This window comes from Littorina saxatilis, linkage group LG11 (genome assembly GCF_037325665.1).
Source record: "Littorina saxatilis isolate snail1 linkage group LG11, US_GU_Lsax_2.0, whole genome shotgun sequence".
In the NCBI taxonomy this organism is placed as follows: Eukaryota; Metazoa; Mollusca; class Gastropoda; order Littorinimorpha; family Littorinidae; genus Littorina; species Littorina saxatilis.
Window position 1 is genome coordinate 19882637 of NC_090255.1, and position 10000 is coordinate 19892636.

General features: G+C 41.2%; 2 protein-coding genes and 1 long non-coding RNA gene across 4 annotated transcripts in view; all 3 read left to right on the forward strand.

The window, feature by feature from the left end:
• LOC138979973 (uncharacterized) overlaps positions 1-10000 on the forward strand; it is a 326270-nt gene that overhangs the window by 181276 nt on the left and 134994 nt on the right. The window lies entirely within an intron of this gene.
• Positions 1-10000, forward strand: part of LOC138979969 (uncharacterized) — a 21887-nt gene that overhangs the window by 789 nt on the left and 11098 nt on the right. The gene's annotated exons all lie outside the window — the stretch shown is intronic.
• Positions 1201-10000, forward strand: part of LOC138979970 (uncharacterized) — a 71749-nt gene continuing 62949 nt past the window's right edge. Inside the window, exon 1 of the mRNA XM_070352737.1 lies at positions 1201-2458. The gene's annotated coding sequence lies outside the window, so the exon portion shown is untranslated. The remainder of the gene's footprint in view (positions 2459-10000) is intronic.

The window sequence follows — 10000 nt, forward strand, 5'->3', positions numbered from 1 at the left end:
TTGTGTTGTGTTGCGTTACATTGCATTGAATCGTATCGTATTGTATTGTATTGTATTGTATTGTATTGTTGCTTAAAAATGAAACACGGTTCTGCCTGACTCGGTTCACTGTTCCACGCGTGTGCTAAAAAAGTTATTCAAGCCAGGGCCGGTGTAACACGAGAAAAATACTCCCACGAGATTTTTACTCCGGAGTGAAAATTTCGTACGAAAATGTTACTCCCTTTACGAAAAAAGCACTCCCCCATTACACGAGAAAATTACTCCCCACGACATGTGAGTTCCGAGTAAACATTTCGTACACAAATGTTACTCCCCTGACGAATAAAAAACGAATAAATTACTTCACCCTAACACGAGCAATTTAACTTCCCATGCCAGGTGTACGAAATTTATACTCCCTTGTTCCCTGTTAGTCTTGGTGGTGGAAGGGGTGGAGGGAGGGTAGCGCGACATCCGTTTGCGCGAGATCACATATTGGTATTATCCCTTCGCCCGCATCCCATTTTCGCCTACGAGATTTTTACTGGAAGTAAAAAAAATGGGGAGTAAAAATTTCGTGGAGGGAGTAATTTGTTCATGCCTTGGGGAGTTCTTTTCTCGTACAAAAAATTTACTCGGAGTAAGAATTTCGTACGAGATGTTTACTCAGGAGTAAATTTTTCGTGGAGTACAAATTTCGTGTTACACCGGGATTTACATTCAAGCTGTTCACAGAGCTTCTTTGCATACACTGAGCCCTGAGTATCGCTTCTTGCCCCTTCAGTATCTGAGGTTGCTGAGGTTCGCAGTTTTTTTGGCTGATCGATTCACCGCCAGAAAATTTGATTTAGCTAATATAGTTTCTGGCAGTGATTACAGGATGGCCGAGTGGTAACGCACTTGCGCTCGGAAGCGAGAGGTTGCGAGTTCGACCCTGGGTCAGGGCGTTAGCAATTCTCCCCCCCCCCCTTTCCTAACCTAGGTGGTGGGTTCAAGTGCTAGTCTTTCGGATGAGACGAAAAACCGAGGCCCCTTTGTGTACACTACATTGGGGTGTGCACGTTAAAGATCCCACGATTGACAAAAGGGTCTTTCCTGGCAAAATTGTATAGGCATACATAAAAATTTCCACCAAAATACCCGTGTGACTTGGAATAATAAGCCGTGAAAAGTAGGATATGCGCCAAAATGGCTGCAATCTGCCGGCCGATGTGAATGCGTGATGTATTGCAGTGTAAAAAAATTCCATCTCACACGGCATAAATAAATACCTGCGCCTTGAATATGTGCGCAATATAAATTGCATAAAATAAAAATTTAAAAAAATAAATAAATCCCTGCGCTTAGAACTGTACCCACGGAATACGCGCGATATAAGCCTCATATTGATTGATTGATTGATACAGTGAAGCTCGGTTTACTCAGTGTACTACTCTGAGACTGACAGGCGTTTCTGAGACAGGCGTTACGTTACAACTGTTTCTTCAGTAAAGATTCTGATTTGTGGCCGATGTACACTATACTAAACAGACCCTGTAGGCTACACAGTTTCGGACACCAGCTGACAGAAGTCTTTCAAGTCAAGAGCTTACGTTCTTGGCAACTTGCGTCAAGCACACGGGTCACTGGACACACGAGTTACTGTTCTGTTTACGTGACGTTCTGGAGAGTTGTTTTCGTTCTCAGGGAGTGACCTTGACTAGTCTGCCGTCATCATCGGCATGGGCAGTGGCCGGCTGTGACAATCAGTCGTTGACCTCGCGAGAGCGTTTGCGTGGGCTGGCGGTGCAGACTGAGGTTGAGGTCATTGGCATATGATTATAATAATAATAATCCCCCAGTTCTTACTCCCCGCTCGCGCGACCGCGTTTCGCGGGTTACGGCAAAGCCTGTGCATGTTTGCTTTACAATAACGGGGTTGTTTTGCGTCTGTGACTCAACTGGTCAGCTGTCGTTGTTTATATGAAATCAGCCTCCGTGTAGGGAGGAGAACAGTTGGACCGAGTGTACGGGTGCAGTCAGCCGGGGGGAAGCGGAGAGAGAGTGTGTGTGGTCACAGTGAGATCGAACCCTCTACAGTCAGTCAGTGGTGGTGCTATCGAATGAACTCTGGCAGCGCCGAACAACTGGCTTCTTTTCTGCAAGTTTTTTTGCTTTGCCCAAGTTCTGTGCCACGGTGTAACCACTGGCACACAGCCTGATCCTGTGACAACATTGCCAACTAGGTGGAAACAGGTCTCTGAAAAGCCGGATCGCCTCAGTTCCAGCTAGAACTTGTTCAGCTTGATGGAGGTTGTGTTTCAGTTTCTGTGGTGCCAGTGGCATAGCGGAGTTGAACAGTGGTTGTGACCCATTTGGCTTGGCTTGCAACAACAAAAACACAAAAAACAACTGACAGTCAAGAAATTAGATCACGGACAAAAAGACTGAGGATTTGTCAGTCGTATTACATTGCAGTTGTCCAGCACAGCCCAGGGTGAGTTGATTTGACTTCTATAGAGCCTACTGCAATTTATTTACTGCATTTTTTGCTGATTGGCTGGGCTGCGTTTTCCTGTTTGTAGTGAACAGCAGCGGTACGGTAGGAATCGGTGACTGGGTTGCATCTGCCCGTTTAAAGCAAAACTTAATTCAATTTTTTATCGTGACACTATGATAAACATTGTATGGCATTCTCGCTCAAGCATAGTGCGTGGGTTGCACCTGTCGAAACTTTTCCAGCGGCAGAGTTTCAGTTCCAAAACTCAGAACCACCGCTGCCAGTCTAGACTGTAGCGTGACTGATTTTCATTCTATCTGCGCTGTGGCTGCAGACCGAGATTCGTGACTGCGGGAAAAAGCCAGGTAGGCTACACAGGGGGTCACTATCAAGAACTTAATTACACGAATCTGAGAGTCAGTAACACGATGGTTTTCTCACACAAAAGCCAGGCGGAACGCTAAGGTTAGTTTATCCGACAAAAACTAAACTTGAAGTGACAGTTAGTGTCTTCACTGCTCACCCCAAAAGTCTGATTTCAGCTACAATAGGGCCTTTTACAGCTGACCGCGCGCTGAGTCATTTCGAGTTACTCCCCTTGGGTACGGGCAAACTCGCTGTCGATACTGTTACTGGATACAGACGAGATGGTCTGCTGCAACTTGTAAAAACTGCACAGCAGTTGGAACTACCGATCGATCCGGATTTTACAAGACAGGACGTGCAAGAAAAACTTTCCGAAAAACTTCGACAGATCGGATTTCCACCGCGAGATCCTTTTACATCAGAAGAAAAAAGTGACCCATCAAACGCACCCAGGATCGGTGTTGTTGACATCCTGAACTATCTGATTGAGAAAAAGAACGATTTCGACCAGAAGAAGGCGAAAACTTACAAATCCTTTGAAGATATATATCGCCTATTTTATGGCCATGTGCTCAACTTGAGATACATACATGTGCAGAAGTGGAAAAGTTTTTCGTCTACACCGCGGAGGTAAAACCGACACAGAGGCAGACAACCTACATGCACACTTCCTCATATAAACTGTGCATAATCGTCAGCGAAGATGGGGACATTCTGCTGGGATTTTGCCAGTGTCCGGGGGGGGGGGGGGGGGGGTGGCAAGTACTTACATTTCACAACATAGGCATGTTATTATTCATATTGTTATTGTTAGTATTGTTACTCCTCACTGAAACCAAGCAAAGCAGGCTGTTCACCCTCAATAATGCTTTTACTGTATTAGTACTGTCACAGTATGTTTGCATGCATACATGCAAATATTAGTTAGCTTCCATGAAATATTGAATATATCCCCATTTCACAGCACTAGGATGGGATGTATGGCACTTTGAATCACTAACAGTAGCACTGCCTCTTCAATACCCATCTCCTTTTTGAAACTGAAGAGTATGCGTATGGACCATGCAGTGGCAGTGAATGGTTAATGAACATATGGGTTGCTCTGATTTCATTCATGATCAGGTACATTTGGTTTTTTTTAACCACACAAACACTTAGACAACAATTATTAGAGTATGAGTTTTTCCGCGTTTTGATTTTCATTTAAATCCAAGTCACAGCTTCTGTTTTATGATGAGTGATGTAGTTTGAAACACTTGGACAACAATTATCAGAGTATGAGTTTTTCCGCGTTTTGCTTTTCATTTAAATCCAAGTCACAGCTTCTGTTTGATGATGAGTGATGTAGTTTGAAACACTTGGACAACAATTATCAGAGTATGAGTTTTTCCGCGTTTTGATTTTCATTTAAATCCAAGTCACAGCTTCTGTTTTATGATGAGTGATGTAGTTTGAAACACTTGGACAACAATTATCAGAGTATGAGTTTTTCCGCGTTTTGATTTTCATTTAAATCCAAGTCACAGCTTCTGTTTTATGATGAGTGATGTAGTTTGAAACACTTGGACAACAATTATCAGAGTATGAGTTTTTCCGCGTTTTGATTTTCATTTAAATCCAAGTCACAGCTTCTGTTCAAGTTATGATGAGTGATGTAGTTTGAAACACTTGGACAACAATGTCAATTATCAGAGTATGAGTTTTTCCACTTTTTGATTTTCATTTAAATCCACTCTGGAGTCACAGTTTCTGTTTTATGATGAGTGATGTAGTTTGAAGTGTTGGTATTAAATTTTCACTGACAATCATTCTGTGCTGGTATTCCCATTTTCACCTGCAGGGTTATGAAATATATGGGGAGAAACTTGGTCAGTAAAATCATCTTCACGCGTGAACTGAAAATTGTCTCTGTTTAAAATTACAATGTATTTCGTGAACACACCTGGAGAATGCCCTTGCGTGATTTAAAACTGCCTGCTGTGAATACTGTTGTCATACTATGAATTTTCTTTTGAGAAAAACAAAAGAATGAAAAGCTTTTAACTAGCTTGTGAATGAGCCTCTTACTTCTATGTGGGGCTAGGTGCTTTGAACTATTTTTAATGCCTGAAAAGGATAGTGATGGAAATCACTAGTTTAATGTCAGGTGTGACAAGTCACATATATATACATGTACTATTGATTGAACTATTTTTTTTATTAATCTGCAATTTTGTTACAACCTACTTTGTTTATTTGGTGACAAGCTAGTGAGAGGCACTTTTTAGTGCTTGAATAGTACTGTGATGCACATTATTTATCATTTCAGTCTAGTCGTATAACTCATGATTACAACCAATAGTTCTTGTGAGCTTGTACAGTTATGTGATGTCTCTCAAGTCTTTTTCCTTGAGGCAAACCATTTTTCCTTTGAACGACACATAGTTCAGTTTGACCATTGTTTTTCATTTTTGTGTTCTTGTTGTATGCAACTGCAAGCACCGAGCTGTCATGCTTTTTGTCTGATTTCAGACCATATTCTTTGGGCCATTTGTATGCTGAAGTAGTTTTGTTTTTCTGCCACTTCTGTTAGATTGTGTTTTTGCAGTGAGATTCATGTTCAAAATTTTAGACAAGATTAAAAGAATGATCCTGTTTCTTAAATGCCTTCGTGTTCATTGGTTTGTAGACTATGTGTCACTTGCTGTCTAGTTTTTCAATGAAATTGTTTTGCTAACTAGCTGCAGTATCACACTTTGGTTTATGGGGATATGAAAAAGCTACATTAAAACCATTTCTTCCTCTCTCAGCACATAAAGTCAAAGCATGGTACAATCTTTTTTGTTCCATTTATACTTATGAAGAAAAACAGCATGTCATTTTCAAGTGCCCCCCGACGAAGTGTTTTGTGCAAATGTAGGTGTCTTTGTTGACTTTTTCGATGTTGAACCTCTCGATCGTTCTTCCACATAGTTTAATCCATTTTCGGCACTTTTCTAAATCTCTAGAGGGTTTGGAAAACGGTACCCATCCAACACCGACCATGTGTGATCTCTCACGGTGTCATAACAGCAATGTTTGTGCACCATCGTACAGCTCCACCATTCAAACAACGCGCAAAAGTGGCTGACTTTGCCCGAGGCACAGCGGGCCAAGGTCAAGGTCGCCTAGAATAGCCCAGGTGTAAAAGGCCCTATTCTGAATACTCTCATGTATAACAAAGGTAGAGACCTCCAAAAACTGAAAAAAGGCTAGAAAGCCCGGTCGGTTGTGACTTTGATAAGATCTTTGACTTGCATGTTAAACTAAACTTGGGACTGGCGTAGTTCCTTTGCCGGTTGGAAAGAAAAATTGACGGGTTTTAAGTGCAATATATGGGAATAATAATAATAATAATAAATGAGCATTTATATAGCGCAACATCATAACTTTACTATTATGCTCTTTGCGCTTGACACATTTAAAATTCAAACACAGTTATACAAGCATTTACATACATTCATAGTCAGCGTGACTGATTTCACCTTAGAAACAAAAGTCACCTTAGAAACAAATCCAAAAACAAAGAGACTGCCAACGTTCCAAAATGAATTCATTCGCTCGGCTTCCTGACGAGTGGGCGAAAACTGATTCTATCAAGATCAGTTTTGTGTGAATATTTGTTTGTCTGTTCACTTAAAAGACCGTTGGTTCGAAATATCTGTGAATGTATTGTTTTGTCAATAACAAACGTTCCAACAACCTACCTTTCTTGTTTTTTGATTCACCTTAGAAACACTTAAAACTTCATGCGTCAAGGGAGGTATAGTTCTTGTTCTTCACCGGGCGGTGCTCAAACAGTACCGTCCCTACTTGCCGTGTCTGCCTTATCTTGTCAAGACGAGTTCCTATCTCTCTCCAAAAAACAAGGCGTTTGCTTCTTTTTGCACTGAACGAGATTGTGATCTTTAGGTCTTCTTCTTCTTCTTCTGCGTTCGTCGGCTGAAACTCCCACGTACACTCGTGTTTTTTTGCACGAGTGGAATTTTACGTGTATGACGTGACCGTTTTTACCCCGCCATTTAGGCAGCCATACGCCGCTTTCAGAGGAATCTTTAGGTCTGAAACACGAGTCTACCTCAGACATACCCATAATACAGATCGACTTCAAATTGGGCCAGACAATAACAGTTGACCGACAAAATCAAGGAATATCCGAACTTAAGACAAACTCAAGTTTTTCTAAGTAACACACCAGCACACGACCCTTTCCTTTTTCAGACTCTGTCGCTGACTTTCTTTCTAAAGCAAATTGTTATTCTACAACTGAACTGAATCTCAGTGCTTCTGATGTGATGTCAACACATCGCTTTTGTGAACTTAAAAGATGTTTCAGAAGCCGGTGTCACGATTTCATCTTTCGCCTGTGTACATATTTCCCCTCGATATATACTCAGCCGGTCAAGACTGAAATGTTGTTTCCTGGTAAAATTAAGAAATGAAATTATTTATGGACGAAAAGCATGTCAGTTTCTTGCATGTGAAGAAAATTGGTGGTGAAATGAAATAGATTTCACCCCCAAAATCGATTTATTCGAAAACGTGTACCGAGTGGTTACGTCCCTTGAGTTAGAAGGAAAACATTTTAGGATGAATCAAATTTCTAAGTTAAATAAAACAAATTGGTTGGACAAATTTGGCCCCATGAATGTAAGCACGGTACACAAGGTCGATCATCAGTACTATCGAAGGGTGTTTTTTTTGTTCAGTGTAGAGTTTATACTAGATCAACGAGGCCGAGAAGCGAACTATAAACACGGCGAAATATGAAAACGTCACACCGGCAATCAATTGTTTCAGTCAGTATGTGCCAGTAAATTCAAACCCTTTGCTACAACACTGGATGGTTCTTTGCGGCCCCTGAGCGTTACATAAAGTACAGGGCGATCTAACCTTACGCGCAGCAGTACACAAGCAATGTTTTCCATGCAGACAGCCGTACCAGCTGCTTGGTTATCGCGAACCTATAAACGCATGAACCCTGCCACAGTGTGAAACTCTGCCTCCACTGAGCTGCCGGTGTAACACGAAATTTTCACTCCACGAAAAATTTACTCCGTAGTAAACATTTCGTAGGAAATTTCTACTCCGAGTAAATTTTTTGTACGAGAAAAGAACTCCCCAAGGAACACAAAATTACTCCCTCCATGAAATTTGTACTCCCCAAATATTTACTTCCAGTAAAAAAATCTCGTACGCGAAAATGGTATGCGGGCGAAGGGATAATGCCAATATGTGATCTCGCACAAACGATTGCCGCGCTACCCTCCCTCCACCCCTTCCACCACCAAGACTAACAGGGGACAAGGGAGTATAAATTTCGTACACTTGGCATGGGAAGTTAAATTGCTCGTGTTAGGGTGAAGTAATGTATTCGTTTTTTATTCGTCAGGTGAGTAACAATTATGTACGAAATGTTAACTCGGAACTCACCTGTCGTGGGGAGTAATTTTCTCGTGTAATGGTGGAGTGGTTTTTTCGTAAAGGGAGTAACATTTTCGTACGAAATATTTACTCCGGAGTAAATTTTTCGTGGAGTAAAAATTTCGTGTTACACCGGTGCAGCGCTAGCTATCTCAGTCGGAGTCGACGGAGGTCATTGACGCGTCGAAACGCGAGTTCTTAGTCTGAGAAACTGTTTACCTGCCTATCCCCGGTCCCTCACTTGTAGAAGAATTTGGCGGCTCGAGACTACTGAGAAAGTATGGTCGAGAGAAACTCAGTTTGTATGAGTTCAGTCTTAGCCCTGCGAAAAAAACCCTGTATCAGTCTTGCCAAGATCGCAGTTTTGAGGCTCTCACGAGACGAACTCGGATTTGATGACAGTCATGATCAGTGAATTAGGTAACTGCGCTTTGTAGGAAAAGAAAAAGGGTGCTACTACCCCACTGTATCCTTAGCGGATTATGACTTTATTAAGTTATTCTGCAGAAAAGACAAATGCTGGAGAAAAACCGTTCTTTTCTGCAGCATTTCTGCATAATGTCATCTTTCGCCGAAGCAGCGTTTTTTTGTGCAGCAAAACATTTTACTGCAGTAAAATTGAAATCAAGAATGCTGCAGTGAAACGGTGCTGTTGTTTTACTGCAGAAAACCTGTTTACATTTTTTCTGCAGCATTTTTGTACTGGCTCTTGGCGGATTATGACATTATTCAGTTATTCTGGAGAAAAACCGAAATGCTGGAGAAAAACTGTCTTTTCTGCAGCATTTCTGCATAATGTCATCTTTCACCGAAGCAACGTTTTTTTCCTGCAGTAAAACAGTTTTTCTGAAGCATAATGTTTACTTGGTTTTCTGCAGCATTATTGCGATTAACTTTTTCTTCAGAATAGTCTGTGACAGTTTTTCTGGAGAAAAACGAACGACCTTCTAAAGTAGCGTTTGTATTCGTCGCCCCCTGGGATAGTATAATAGTTTGTAACTATTGGTAATTCTGGATGAGTCCATCTCTCGACAGAGGGGGGCTCGCGTGCTCCAACATTATAATGAGCCAGTACAAAATGCTCCAGAAAAAGTGTAAACAGGTTTTCTGCAGTAAAACAACAGCACCGTTTTACTGCAGCATTCTTGATTTCAATTTTACTGCAGTAAAATGTTTTGCTCCAGAAAAAACCCGTTGCTTCGGCGAAAGATGACATTATGTAGAAATGCTGGAGAAAAGACAGTTTTTCTCCAGCATTTCTGTTTTTCTGCAGAATAACTGAATAATGCCAAAATGCTGAAGAAAAAGTGTAAACAGTTTTTCTCCAGTAAAACAACATCACCGTTTTACTGCAACATTCTTGATTTCAATTTTACTGCAGTAAAACTGTTTTACTGCAGAAAAAAACCGTTGCTCTCACAAAAGATGACATTATGCAGAAATGCTGCAGAAACAAACAGTTTTTCTCCAGCATTTCTGTTTTTTTCTGCAGAATAACTGAATAAAGTCATAATCCGCTAAGGACACCACTGGGTAAAATATTGATTCCAGTCTCTTGTGAAAGTCTGCAAAGTAGGCCTACTGGTTGAAGAAAATGTTACTATGTTCTTCTTTTGACAGACCCACGACAGTAAATTGACTGACTGACTATTAGGGTTTAACGTCCTCTTAGACCAACACTGGTCTATATTGGGACAGGTATTGGTAATACGCTGAAGATATGGTGTGATA